The sequence below is a fragment of the Zalophus californianus genome, chromosome 3, assembly GCF_009762305.2.
Source record: "Zalophus californianus isolate mZalCal1 chromosome 3, mZalCal1.pri.v2, whole genome shotgun sequence".
Taxonomy (NCBI): domain Eukaryota; kingdom Metazoa; phylum Chordata; class Mammalia; order Carnivora; family Otariidae; genus Zalophus; species Zalophus californianus.
In genome coordinates this window covers 46,934,829-46,949,632 of record NC_045597.1, presented here as the reverse complement: position 1 = coordinate 46,949,632, position 14,804 = coordinate 46,934,829, and positions in this window count along the sequence as shown.

The window sequence follows — 14,804 nt, the reverse complement described above, 5'->3', positions numbered from 1 at the left end:
CTCTAAAGCTTAGACAAGCTGAGGGTAACATTAAGGCCTTCTCGGTCCCTCCTGCCCACCCTCTGGCCCTCTCTCCTTTCCTTCCTTCCTTCCTTCCTTCCTTCCTTCCTCCCGCCCTCCCTCCCTTCCTCCTTTCTTTCTTTGAATTATTTGGTATCCAATCCTTTTAAAATTTATCTTGATGTACACATAGATGACTTTTGGCTGCTATATCTGGTGTTCACCAGCAATGTGAAGGCTGATCACTGGGGATCTATATAAATGGAAGCTTTTTTACAACTTCTATTAAAGGATCAGTGCTGATTTAAAATAATAATAATAATAACAATAGAAGTAACCTTCCATAAGAATAACAAGAAAGGAGAACTAAATTCTACGTATTTTCATTTTGAACTTTTATTTTTGTGAAAAAATGTTTATTATATTCTGATAATTATATAATCTTGAGATATATCCTGGAGGTTCAAGAATCATTTCACCTCTTCATTTTGTATGGATATCCAAAAAGAAAAAAAAGATGGATGGTTGAATTTGTAAGTTTCTTTCATATTTATTGAAAATTTTGGCAATATACCAGCTCTAAGTGATCAGTATTACCTTCTACTTCTTAGACTAATTGTTCAAAGTTAGTTGTGGGTATATTAGGATAAAATCCTCCATGTAATACAGAGAAGGAAGATGCATTATGTAAGTCTATCCCAAATGTCAAAATTTTAAACACTGAAGTGATTGTATCAGCCTAATTATCAAGTTTTTAAATTTTCTTTTGTTTCCTAAAAATCATTTCTGGCCCTGCCTCTAATGAAAATTAGTAACAGATATATCAAAATATCACCTCTGCCGTATTATGTTTCTTTTTTCATAAAAAGACAAATAACTTAAGCGCAGATTTTATTTTTACGTTGCTGAGAAATAAAATTGCTAAGAAGTCATGATACTGTACTTTTCATCTGTCCAATCAATTTTTTAATTCTTTAAGTATTACTTAAAAGCAATAAGGAAAGTGATAACTTTTGTGTTTCTTTTTTTTAAGATTTTATTTATTTGTTGGAGAAAGAGTCTGAGAGAGAGAGATAGCTCACGCATCTGCATGCAAGAGCAGAGAGGAGGGTCAGAAGGAGGGGAGAAGCAGACTCCTCACTGAGTAAGGAGCCCAATGCGGAACTCAATCCCAGGACCCTGGGATCATGACCTGGGCTGAAGGCAGATGCTTAACCGACTGAGCCACCCAGGTGCCCCACTTGTGTTTCATATTGAGATAATTTTACCTGAATAAAAAGGTTACCTTTCTGCATAGGTGATTTGAAGAAAGGATTCAAAAAACAATAGTAAGATATGTACTGGGTGTGGGTCTCTGAATATTTGTTGTCTTTAAGATGTAATGAATCTATAGAAATTCAATTACTGACATGATATTAATTTATTTTACAGAATACAATTAATACGTAGTTAAACAAAACAGAAATAACAGGAAAAGGCAAAAATAACCATCCATTTTAAAACTATGGTATTGGGGGGCGCCTGGGAGGCTCAGTCATTAAGCGTCTGCCTTCGGCTCAGGTCATGATCTCAGGGTCCTGGGATCGAGCCCCGCATCGGGCTCCCTGCTCAGCAGGAAGCCTGCTTCTCCCTCTCCCACTCCCCCTGCTTGTGTTCCCTCTCTCGCTGTGTCTCTCTCTGTCAAATAAATAAATAAAATCTTTAAAAACCCCACAAAACTATGGTATTGGTTTATTTTTTCTTACATACAAATAAAAACAAGCTAATATTGATATAATGAAAAGCTGGGGTGCGTGCATACACACGGATTAAGTGTTTTAAAAAAGAAAAACACTGGGAGGGGGAATGTGCAGAATATCTTTGTTTAGTATTTAGAAATTACATATATTTAACGAACACAGAAGTCACTGTTAGGGAGCACTTATTGACCAGTGATGAGATCACTGAGCATCAAAAAGAATAATGAGTGTAACTGAAACACATTGACTAAAAATGAAATAAACATTGCAGTCCTAGATTAAAGTTGGATAAGGAGAAGTTGCAACTTAATACAATGTGTGATCCTTGATGTAACAGAATTTAAATGGCCACAAAGTCTTTGCCCCTCCTCCCATCAAGAAGTGAAGTCTATTCTTTTTCCCTTGAACTTAGGTTGGCCCTGTGAATTGCTTTGAACAGACTGCAGCGAGCTGGTATCTGTTGCCAGGCAAGGATTTTAGCTTGAATTTCAGTTTCTTCGGTTAAGAACCTTCTGCCTTTGCTTTTGGATCCCAACAGCCATATTATAAGAAAGTCCAGGCTAGACTCTCAGATGATTAATGACCACATAGAGAAAGATCCTATGAGGTGAGAGACCATTTTGGATATTCCAATCTCAGCTAAACTGCAAGATGAATGCAGCCATGAGTGAACTCACTCTGCATCAAGTACAGCAAATGGAACAACCACCTGAGCTTTGCCTAAATCTTGAATCAATAGAATCATGTTCAATAAGATCATCACTGTTGTTTTAAGCAACCAAAATATTTTAGTGTAGCAAGAGATAATGAAACATCTTATGTTAGCCTATTCCAACAAAGCAGAATGGTCCTGAACAATATTATTCTCACACCAGGTTAATTTGAATACTGATTGTATATGTGGAAATAATATTTAAAATTTAAAATTTGGGGTGCATGTTATTGGTATTATGGATATGTAGGAGAATCCTTATCCTTAAGAGATATTTGCTTGAAGATTTAGTATTTAAGTGTGTTACTGTATGGACTTATTTCCAAATAGTTCAGCCAAGAAAGGGAGAAAATTATATATATGTGAAAAATCTAGATATTTTTATATATTGTTATTATGAAAGTATTTATTTACCATTCACTTACATACTGTCTGTGTCCCTCACTCCTGCTTGATCATAAGGTCTAAGAGATCAGATATTTTTTATGTTGTGTTCATTGGTCAACCTCCAGAACTTACTGCCTGGTATGTAGGAGGTGTTCAGTAAATACTTATTGAATTAATGCTTCTTGATGTTAGAGAGTCTATTTAATAGTAACAATACCATTCTATTGTTAGAATAATAATTTATTCTAAAATATTCTAAAATTATAGAATAAATATTTATTTTTAAATGTCTACCATGTCTCAAAGATCATCTAAGGTATTTTACATATAGAATTTCTAATTATTCACATCATTCAAAGGTGAGTATCAACCTCATTTTACAAATGAAGAAACCTAGACGCAGAGATTTTAAGTCCTATAGTCATTCAGATAGTGAAAAGATATCTAAGCACTAGTCTTCACTCTTCCAAGCATGAGGTCTCCTCAGTTCTCATTTTGAGCTTGTTTTGTCTGGATGTCTCATCTTCTCTGGACTACTAAACTTTGGGTAAGATTCATTAAGATAGGTGCTGGAAAGAATCAGGCTGATTATATAGAATCCAATTTGTAAAATTACAATGGCATGTAAGGGTTGGAAATATACTATTAGTCATTATACATTTCTGTTTTTCACTTCTATTTTTTAAAAGATTTTATTTATTTGTTAGAGAGAGAGAGATTGAGAACACATGGCAGAGGGAGAGGGAGAGGGAGAGGGAGAGGGACAAGCAGACAGTGGGGCTTGATACCAGGATCCCAAGATCATGACCTGAGATGAAGTTAGACACTTAACTGACTGAGCCACCCACGCGTCCCTCACTTCTATTTTATTAAAATATGCTGAATCAATAGAAGAATTAGAGTTTTAGAACTAAAGGATATTACTTTTCTTTTTTTAAGAGAGAGAGAGCAAGAGCAAGCAAGGGGGGAAGGCTCAGAGGAAGAAGGAGAGAGAGATCTTAAGCAGTCTCCATGCCCAGCACGGTGCCCCATGCCAGGCTCCATCTCTCTCAATCTTGAGATCTTACTGAAGCCGAAATCAAGAGGCAGGTGCTTAACCAACTGAGCCACCCATGAGCCCCTAAAGCATATTACTTTTGTCAAATATTGTATACTGCCAATCTGATGTCTACTCAAGTTAGACATGTCATGTCACACATTCATTAGAGTCACTGGGATTCACATGAACAAAACAGTTACGAATAAAGAATCCAAGATGACAGCTAAGAAATAAACAATAGAATTAATTGATATAAAGTGGGCTATCTTGAATTTTTTTCCACTAGAGAGATTAGTCCCTGACAAAAGCAAAATACTGTATTTTATTTTATTTTTTAAAGATTTTATTTATTTATTTGAGAGAGAGAGAATGAGAGACAGAGAGCACCAGAGGGAAGAGGGTCAGAGGAAGAAGCAGACTCCCTGCTGAGCAGGGAGCTCGATGTGGGACTCGATCCCGGGACTCCAGGATCATGACCTGAGCCGAAGGCAGTCGCTTAACCAACTGAGCCACCCAGGTGCCCGCAAAATACTGTATTTTAAAAAAGTCTTAATTATTGGAGTTGGACAATCACCTAGACCAAATATCTGAAGAACTGCTAAAAAGTAACCCAGCTAATCGAAAATTTAATCTTTAATTTTAATCAATAAATGTTATTTTTCAAAAATTTCCTCTCATAAAATGTATCTTGAAATTTCTAAAACAATCTGCCAATTTATACACATAATAATAAATATTTTTCACTTATGATTTTTACCTCAGCACAACAGCCAAGACACATTTGTTTTTATATATATATATATATATATATATATATATATATATATATATATGATGTTTTACTTTCTGTGAAGGTAATGCAAGTGTATTACAATAGTGCTAGACATTATTTATCGGTATTAGAGCAAGAAGAAATGAAAACTAAACTGAGCCAAGATGAAAGTATATAGCTACTGAAATAATGCAAGGGATCACTTTGCTAGACGTGATGCAGTTGTCTGGACAAATAAATGATGTACTAGGAGATATATATAGATATAGATGTAGATATAGATGTAGGTTCTGTATCTGATTGTGAAGAAAAATTTACAGTTAGTATGCTAGGATAGAAGTAAAAATTATCAAAGTAGTACCATAACAACTAAGCATGATATGCTATCCTGGATAGGATATAAGAACAGGAAAAAAAGGACATTAGTTAAAAACTAAGAAAAAATGTATTTTAGTTAATAATAATTTATCAACATGAGTTTATAAACTATAACAAATATACTAATATAAGATAATAATAAGGAAACTGGGTATGAGGTATCATGGGAATTTTCTGTACTTCACAACTTCACAGTACTTTAAAAATCCAAATGTATTCTAAATGAAATGTTTGTTGAAAGAAAACAGAAACAAAAAACATACAATACATTCATTGGGTAGTTGGGTGTGTATGTTTTTAATTGTTGCTAACTTTGATGTGTTTTTACTTAAAAAGAATGGCAATTGTAGGGGCGCCTGGGTGGCTCAGTCAGTTAAGCATTTGCCTTCGGCTCAGGTCATGATCCCGCAGGTCCTGGGATTGAGCCCCACGTCTGGCTCCCTGCTCAGCGGAGAGCCTGCTTCTCCCTCTCCCTCTGCCTGTCACTCTGCCTACTTGTGCTCTCTATCTCTCCGTCAAATAAATAAATAAAATCTTTAAAAAAAGTGGCAATTGTATCCTAGGAAAAATGTAATGTTTTAACGGCTATTAAGGGGCACCTGGATGGTACAGTTGGTTAAGCATCTTACTCTTTTTTTCAGGTCAGGTTGTGATCTCGGGGTCGTAAGGTAGAGTCTTGCATTGGGCTCCCTGCTCAGCTCAGAGTCTGCTTGAGTTTCTCTCTCCTCTCCCTCTGTGCCTCCTACTCATGCTCTCTCTGTCTCTAAAAATAAATAAATCTTTAAAACAGAATTAATGGCTATGAAAAGATTTTGATACTTGAGAACACACAATTTCTTTGTTACCACAAAAGAAAGAAAGCACATTCTCCAGATCTAATTATACAATTGACCAAGCATTAACTGTTGAAAGAAATGGGTAAAACATATTTTAACCCAGCCTTAAAAGTAGAGGTATTCCTTGCCAGCTCACAAATCTTTTGCTCCCAGATATGTAAAGGAGAAAATGCTATGTAGTTATAATCTCTGATTTGGATTTTAAAAAGTAATTATGAAATATTACTGAAATTCAGCTATAATTAATCTGAAGAGTGGTCTTATTTTCCTTTTTTAAAAAAAATTTGTTGTTGAAGAGGAGTTGAGGCATGGAACATGACAATATTCTGGTGGAAAAAAAAACAGCAATGGCTAATATTTTTTGTAAATGCTTGTGAAAACCACACTTTGACATTTAAGTCAAAATATTTTATGTCATTATACTTATGTGTTTGCAGTAATGACAGTATTTATAGCAGGATCATAATTGAGGCCAAAGATGGTGTTCACACACTTCTAATACATTCTTAGTATTTATGTGTCTTTTGACTATAGAGTTAAATTTTCCAAAATATGGTTTTCTCATGTACTAATGCAATAATAGTGTCTGCTTTCTGTATCTCATAGAATATTATGAGGTTACATAAGACCATGTAAAGTGTATAAATTATGAAAAAAGCACTAAATTGATTATTTTTGTTTCTGAAATTCAAAAATGTAAAAAAATTAAAAAAAAAACAAAAAAAGGATGGATGCCTGGGTGGCTCAGATGGTTAAGCGTCTGCCTTCTGCTCAGGTCATGATCCCAGGGTCCTGGGATCGAGTCCCGCATCAGGCTCCCTGCTCCTTGGAAGCCTGCTTCTCCCTCTGCTTCTCTCTCTCTCTCTCTCTCTCTCTCTCTCTTTCTCTCCCCCTCTGTCTCTCATGAATAAATAAATAAAATCTAAAAAAAAAAGGAAACAACTACTATAACAGCAACAAATGGTTCTCACATTTGTATTATGGAATTTAAAATAGTTTTTGATGTAGTCTTATTTCAACCTGTCACATTTTCTTCAGTATTTGATTTAGTTGAATAGCAGAGCTTTTTGTTCCAGTGCAACACCTTCTATCCTTTCATAGCCAAGCAAATATCATGTCTGGTTTATTGCAAATGATATGTAGATTCTGATAAAAATAAACATATTTTACTTAAAAAAACACACTAGTATTTACTATACATTGTCATACAGTATCTGCAATATAATATATAGTAAAGATAGATATAGGTAGACATCTGGAAGGAAGGAAGGAAGGAAGGAAGGAAGGAAGGCAGGAAGGAAAGGAGAAAGGAAAAAGGAAGAAAGGAGAGAGGAAGAAAGAAATTCAGATATCTGTATATTTTTATGCATGTGTACATTTCTGTATATATAATTATGTACTGGGATAAGTAAACAAGTTACTCTCTGTATTTATGAGTTTTATCCCTAATTGTATTATTGATGAAAGTAAGCCTTTGGGGAAAAAATCATTTTGGCATTTTAGATTCCTACTGAGAGAATGGGGATTAAAGAATATACTTACAGAAATGAAGGAGGAGGTAAAAACTAATTAGTAATTATAGTTTATGAATATTTACAAATTAAAGTTACTTTATAGACCTAAAGTCTTGGCATAAAAAATGTACACCATGCAGAAGATGTTCCTTTGGTAAAAAAATAGTATTAAATAAGAATCATTCTGGGGGCGCCTGGGTGGCTCAGTCATTAAGTGTCTGCCTTTGGCTCAGATCATGGTCCCAGGGTCCTGGGATTGAGCCCCACATCTGGCTCCCTGCTCTGCGGGAAGCCTGCTTCTCCTTCCCCCACTCCCTTTGCTTGTGTTCCCTCTCTCACTGTGTCTCTCTCTGTCAAATAAATAAATAAAATCTTAAAAAAAAAAAAGAATCATTCTGTACCATGTTCAGAATCCAGTTATTTAAAATTAATTTAAGACCAGTCAGTCATAAGATTTCCTTCTAGAGATTTTAGATAGGTAACCAAATGATTTGGTATCCTTATAGAGTGTTAGACCTAGTGTTGATAATCACTGAGATAGTTTCTCCTGGTATATAAATGATTCATCTAAAGGAGGTTAAGTGCCTTGGGGACACTTCATTAACTTTTCCAGGAGCCAAGTGTATCATTTAACAAATGGTTACTGCCTTTTCCCATCAAAAATGGCCTATTACAACCAAGTCATGTATTATATGTCAAGTAAATATAGTTTTTACTTTGTTGATTGAACTGGAAAGATGAAGAACCTATTCAAAAGAGGATAAAATGAAGCACCAAGGAACTGGGAACAAAACATGAGTCTATGGCCACCCTACAGTACTTAATAAGTCCTTAGTTCACATTCCCTTCACATTAGCAGACTTCACTTCAGCCTCCTGCCATATTTCACAGTATTTATCAATCCACAAAGAGAGTCAAAGCATTAAGAAATGTGGTCTTCATTGTCGATCAGAAGAGCCAATTACAACTTCTAGTAAATCCCTGTCTAAGTCAGTGAATTGCAAGCCAAGCAAAAAAGTCACTTCTCTGGGGTATGCCTTTTCAGCAAGATTTGACAACTTACAGAGAATTATCTGAAATGGATGATCACGATCATTATGTGTGTCTATCATACAAGTACTAAATGGATGTGTACTACACACATCCCATAAGAATAGGAAAGACATTTTAAGCAAATTGGATTAAAATTATTTCAGTGACCTTGTAACCTCATAAGCAGATATTCGAGACAATCCTTTTAACCTAACCTATGCAAACTAAAGTACAGTTTAAGAATTGTTTATCATTTTTAACTTCTGTAGTATATTCATCTATATTCAACAGAAATTATTTTTATTTTAAACACATACATTTGAAGCAGTTCAGAAACTTTAGAACTCCACAATTTCTGATACAAAAGAAGAGAACAGAGTTATTGATGACTTAGCATCTAATAATTATATTTATCTTACAACTTATGCAACAAATTGAGTCACTGAAATTGAATATAACCTAATTAGGTTAATGTTGTAATTTATTGTAAGAAAGGGGATGACTCTGGTTACCAATTTTACTATTGTTCCAACATGTTTACATAATGCGTTTACTTCTGGGAAATAGAATTTGGACCATTTTAAATTATATTTTCTATAGATATCAGAAGCATGATTTGGTTACACATTCCCAATTCTAGCAGCTTTGAAGGGGTGGGAGGGGTAAAAAGAGAGGGAGAGAAAGAATCTTAAGCAGGCTCCGTGCCCACCATGGAACTCGATGCGGGGCTTGATCTTACAACTCTGAGATCATGACCTGAGCCTAAATCAAGAGTCCGACAGGGGTGCCTGGGTGGCTCAGTCGGTTAGGCGTCTGCCTTCAGCTCAGGTCATGATCCCAGGATCCTGGAATCAAGTCCCACATCAGGCTCCCTGCTCAGCAGAAAACCTGCTTCTCCCTCTCTCTCTCTCTACCTGCCGCTCTCCCTGCTTGTGCTCTCTCTCTCTCTCAAATAAATAAATAAAATCTTAAAAAAAAAATCAAGAGTCAGATGCTTAACTACCTGAGCCACCCAGGCAGCCCTTACAGCTTTTTTTATAATAGATAGCTATTGATCAAGTAACAAGGAACTTAAATAGAAATAACAGAAATCTTGGTCTTTAAGTTGCATTTCAATTTCACTTCTTAAGACTTAGGATTTTTATTTTTTTATAAAATTCATTATTTTTTTTATTTTTTATTTTGGAGAAGACCTGTTATGGTCAAGTCAAATTTAACTGTTTTGGGCAAGATCCATGGGACAATTATAGAATATGAAGCAGATAATACTGATTATTACAGTCACTTATAAAGCTAGAAAGAGTATAACTTATGTAACTGCTCAGTTAGGAATTCAGAAAGATTTATTAGATCAACTTACTGTTCTCTCATACCAAAAGAGAATCTCAAAAGTAAAGGTATGTTCGTGTCAATTGCAACCAAAACACCCTTCTAGACATGAGCAGGGACGCCCTCCCCCACCGCCCGCCATGCAGGGCTCAGTCCAGGACTCCAGGATCATGACTTGAGCTGAAGGCAGACGCTTAACCAACTGAGCCACCCAGGTGCCCCTCCATTTAAAAAAAAAAATTACGTTTACCTAATTTGCACTAGCTTCATAGCTTCACTTATAATGTTTATGCAAAGGATTTCTAGAGGACTGACTTTATTACCAGCTGAATTTTCAAATTTCTAGCAACATACTGAGTATCACATTGATATTTTGCAAATATCACAAACTTTAAAACTGTAACAAATACAATTTTAAATTGTCTCTTTCCCAAATAAACACCTCCCTTTGTTTCTCTTCAGTGGATAGCGTAATCTCTCCTAGTTATTTGGGGCAATATTTCTCTCCCTTGTGTAAGCATCTTTTTTTCTTCCCTCCTCCATATTCAGTTGATAGAAAATACTATTGCATGTATCTTAGATATAATTTTCTCATGTCTTGTCGTTTTCCTTTCAACTGAAGCAACCCAATTTAAAATCTTCTTTACATACCCTTATACCACTGAGATAGCCTTTGAATTGCTATGTGCTTCAACTATCTCTGTATCTCAACCTATTCAAAAACATCAAATTTTCATTCAGGAAGGGAAAACCTTTTCTCTGATACTCTAATACAAAAATTTGTTGGTAACACTACTGGGTTTAAAAAGGGAATCTAGTAAACTTAATAGGGTCTTTATAGTTCTTTGATTAATAAAGCATTTACCAAGAAGACAATCTGGACTAAACAGAATCTTAAAAATAGGCTTATGTTTCCCTCATAAATGGTCTTATTAAGGTTCTTTCCTATGTACTTCAAAAACTGGGAGGAAGGAAAAGAGCAAGAAGAGTATGAGGTGGTGTGTGGTGTGGTTGTGGTTGTGTGTGTGTGTGTGTGTGTGTGTGTGTGTGTGTGTGTGTGTGTGTATGTTCCTTTAAAGAAGGAAACAAGCCATTGGGCAACTGGACTGGTTCATTAGAAAAACAGGTAGCATGTCTTTGAGTGACAAGTGAAAGTGTCCATGCAAATGCCCTAACTTTGGGTATCTTGATCAAAGTATTTCTCTCCCTCATTGCATGACATAATGAGAAGCCCAGCTCCTGATTAAAAATCTGCATGTGTGTTGTATGGTGACAGGTGGTAACCGAACTTGTGGTGAGCATAGCACAACCTGTAGGGATGCTAAATCACTATGTTTTACACTTGAAACTAATGTAACATTGTGCGTTGACTATACTAAAAAAATACTAATTAGAAAAAAGTGCGTGATTTGTCAGGCCACACCACAGGCAGCAACAAAGGTTCTACCCAGCAGGCCCCATGGGGAAAGCAGCCCTCCCCACACCACACTTGGTACACAGCCACTGTACTGCACAAGGGACTACTGTCAGGGACTCAGGCCTTCTGACTGGTCGTGTCCTTCCCATATTTGCATTTTTAGCCCCGGCATCTTCATTCCTAGGTCACTTTGTCTGAGGTTTTAGCAGAGGTCCTCTTCAGGCTCCTCTAATGAAGCCTCTTTATTAGAGGGGGGAGAGGCAAAACCTTGAAGGCACTTTTCCCCACTCTGACTCAGTACTTATTACCCCCTACCTCTCCTAGCTTCTCCCACCTCAGTATTCATAAAATTGCCAGAGCTTTTTATTCTAGGTTCCCTCAACAGTGAGAGGACTTCCGCTTGTGTGATGTTCTACCTGACCCTCCACCTGTGAGCATTCCCATGGGGGAAAATGGTATTTTCTTCGGTTTAGGGTCTTGCTTATACTATCACAGTAAGTGATTAAAGGCTTGCCTCTTTCATTTTTGGCTTGTTGCTTTAATTGGCAACTTTGACACTGCAGTTTTGGTGTGTGCTCTTTCTCACTGTCACCTGAATTCGTAACACCTACGTGTTGCGGGGCAGAAGGTGGCAAGGGGGAAATCTATTATCCCCACCTTCCATAGGACTCCCCTCCCCACTTTTCTGTATGCAGTCCCCTTAAGACAACTTTCGTGTTTTATTAATTAGTTTTATGTTTCATCAACCTCTGGATTCTTTCTTAAATCTCTAATTTGCACAATAACTTGAAGATGTTTTGGTGAAACTGCCTCTCTGCTGCCATTTTATATGCTTTAATAAACTTTCTTTATACTTTATTTCCTCTGTTTTCCAACTAGCGTACACAATTTTCCATTTTTATTTTCAATACTTCTATCATCCCACATAATAATCCTCAATCACAATCAGAATACCCTGATACTCCACAATCTGAAATGGAATCCTTACATGTTTTTCTGAGTATGACAATAGGTCCCTGTATTATGGGGATTTTCCTGAAAAAATGTTCTTTAGTGTATTTGCTCACATCCTACAAAATTAACTGCAAACTCCTCCACTTGGAATTTAAATGCTATAATATGATTACAATCCAACCTTCCTAGTTTTATCTTATAATTGTTCATGAGATGTAACCACGGGTCGGGTAAAACTAGATTATAACTGGTTGATATTTTTTATTTATTTCAGAGACTTTATTCCCAGTCTTTATTAATTGCAGTGATACCTGAACTCTAATACCTGGCTTAAGTATATTTTCCTTTATAAGCAGTTTCTGTTTCAACATGAAATCCCAAAGAAAATCTTATATGCCTTATAAAATTTATAATCAGAAATGTGTCTTTGTCATTTTGGCACCTGTTAGGTTCCCTGTACCAGACTTTAAGATCTGTGAGGACAGAAACTGGACCTTCCTCATCTTTCTATCACCTTTATTGTCAAGCACAGAGTCTAACGTGTTGCAGGTGTTCAGTATATATTTTTTAAGGTAGAAAGAAAATCCTAGAAAAATATCTTATCAAGTAGGAAACAACAGATATGATATATCTCAAATGTCATGATTTTTTTTTCAGAACAGCTGAAAATTGTAGGAAAATAGTGATTTTTACAACATATCACTTTTTGTCTTTTGCTTATGAAAAGTTAGGGAAAACCTAAATTATGGAATACAGATTTTCACAACAGTTAATACACAAATTAAAGCTCGTTGGTCAAGTGATTACTATTTGTATTTGGTCAAAGAGGAATAAAGAGTTCTCGATATCAGTTTTAGACATTAAGCATATCACATAATCACTGTCATATACATTTTGATTTGTATACTTTTCCTTTGTTTAATGAAACAAACCTTGATTCCCAGGTGGGTTATTTTTTGAAAAGTCAAATTATAAATGCAGATATAGGTATCTAGTATCTTAGAACTCTGGCAGATGGCAGGTAATTCATGATTGTGTGGATGGGTGGCCATTTCTTTTTCAGAATAATGATACTCTGTAGGATCACAACATCAAAAAAACTGAAGGGAGGTTGTGGATGGATCAGAGAATAAAAGCTGTTATGACTGCTATTCTCTAACAGTGTATAAAAGAAAAAAAGATTGAGCATGGAGGTGCAAATTTTGTTTTTTTTTCTAGGTTAGACACAGAAAGGCCTTCTACAGAATATGAAGATTAGCCTGAAAATAGATATGGTCTGGTTCAAGGGTTTCCAATTCTGTTTTCAATGGCTTTGTCTTTTCCAGTTCTCTCTTATCTGGTCCAGCTGTTCTCTTCCTTCACTCTTTGTTCTTGGCTCCTCCCCCAATTAGGGAGAGGTCATTGGCTAACAGACAACGTGGGCAAATCAGTATGGAGCCTGTTTAAGTTTCCCAGGAAACCTTTCATGTCCTCTGATTTCAGGGACAACTTTTCTGTGGAGTATTTTAAAAGACAATTTGAAGTCTATTTTCTCTATTTCTGAAGCCTGAACCAACATTTACAACCGTCTCTCAAAGTAAAGTTTCATTAAGTGTTAGGTATTAAGACGTTAGTTTGTAATCTCAGAGCATTGCATTAATAACATTCCACCAGAGATAAGTATGTAGATTTGGTTAAGAAGGAAGGCATTAATAGAAGCATAGCCAATTTACACCTTATCATTGTGGGATCAAGCTGAGTGTAGAGCAATCTTTCACATGGAAAAAAAAATGTTTATTAAAATGGAATACGGAATTTTACTTACCAGTTAATAGAAATGTATTTATTCTCCCACATATTTTCAAAATTAGACCAAAATGTCTATCAGATTTACACCAGTTTAACAGGAAATATGTAGTAATAATTGCTCACAATTTCTAGGCTTTTTCAAAGTCTGAGAAAGAAAGCTGAGTAGAAGCTTCATAGATCAATTCAATAAGTAGAATCTTAACCCTGAGTTCTAACTATTAGTGGATAAATATTCTTTATATCCTTTTCTATTTGAAATAGTCCATCTTATTTGAAAGAATAAATTAAGTATTCTTAGATTATGATATGTGTAAAGTGATTAATCTTTCCTAAAAATATACACAATATGCAAATCATACAACTGAATTTAATTCAACAAGTCTGGCATATGTTTGTGGGGTGATTAAGATAAACGTGATGGAGAACTCATTCCCAATGTTTATGGACCTTCGGTCTAGTTAGGAAGACAACTCAAACATTTGAGAAAGAGTTATACCCAACTTTTGCTTGACAAATCAGTACATTATTATATTCTACTAAACATACTAGCTGGTAAGGCCTCTTTATAAAGTTGATGGCAAAAATCAAGGTTTCATATAATCTCAATAGTTTTGAAATCTCACAAGCTTTAATTAAGAATAAATGTAGACTTGTATTTCAGTTAAAAATAAATTTCACAAATTCAGGATCTGAGAGAACATAATTAGCTCCCAAACACTTGAAAACTACATTAAAAATGCCATGAACAAGGTAAATAATAATAATAATAATAATAATGGAACGAAATGAGTAAAATAAGCTAATGTATTCTTGGATGGTTTATTTATTCACACATTCCCCAAACAATATTTTCAAGTGCCTATTATATTACAAGTTCTTCAAAAATTAGTAAAATATAGTTTCTGTC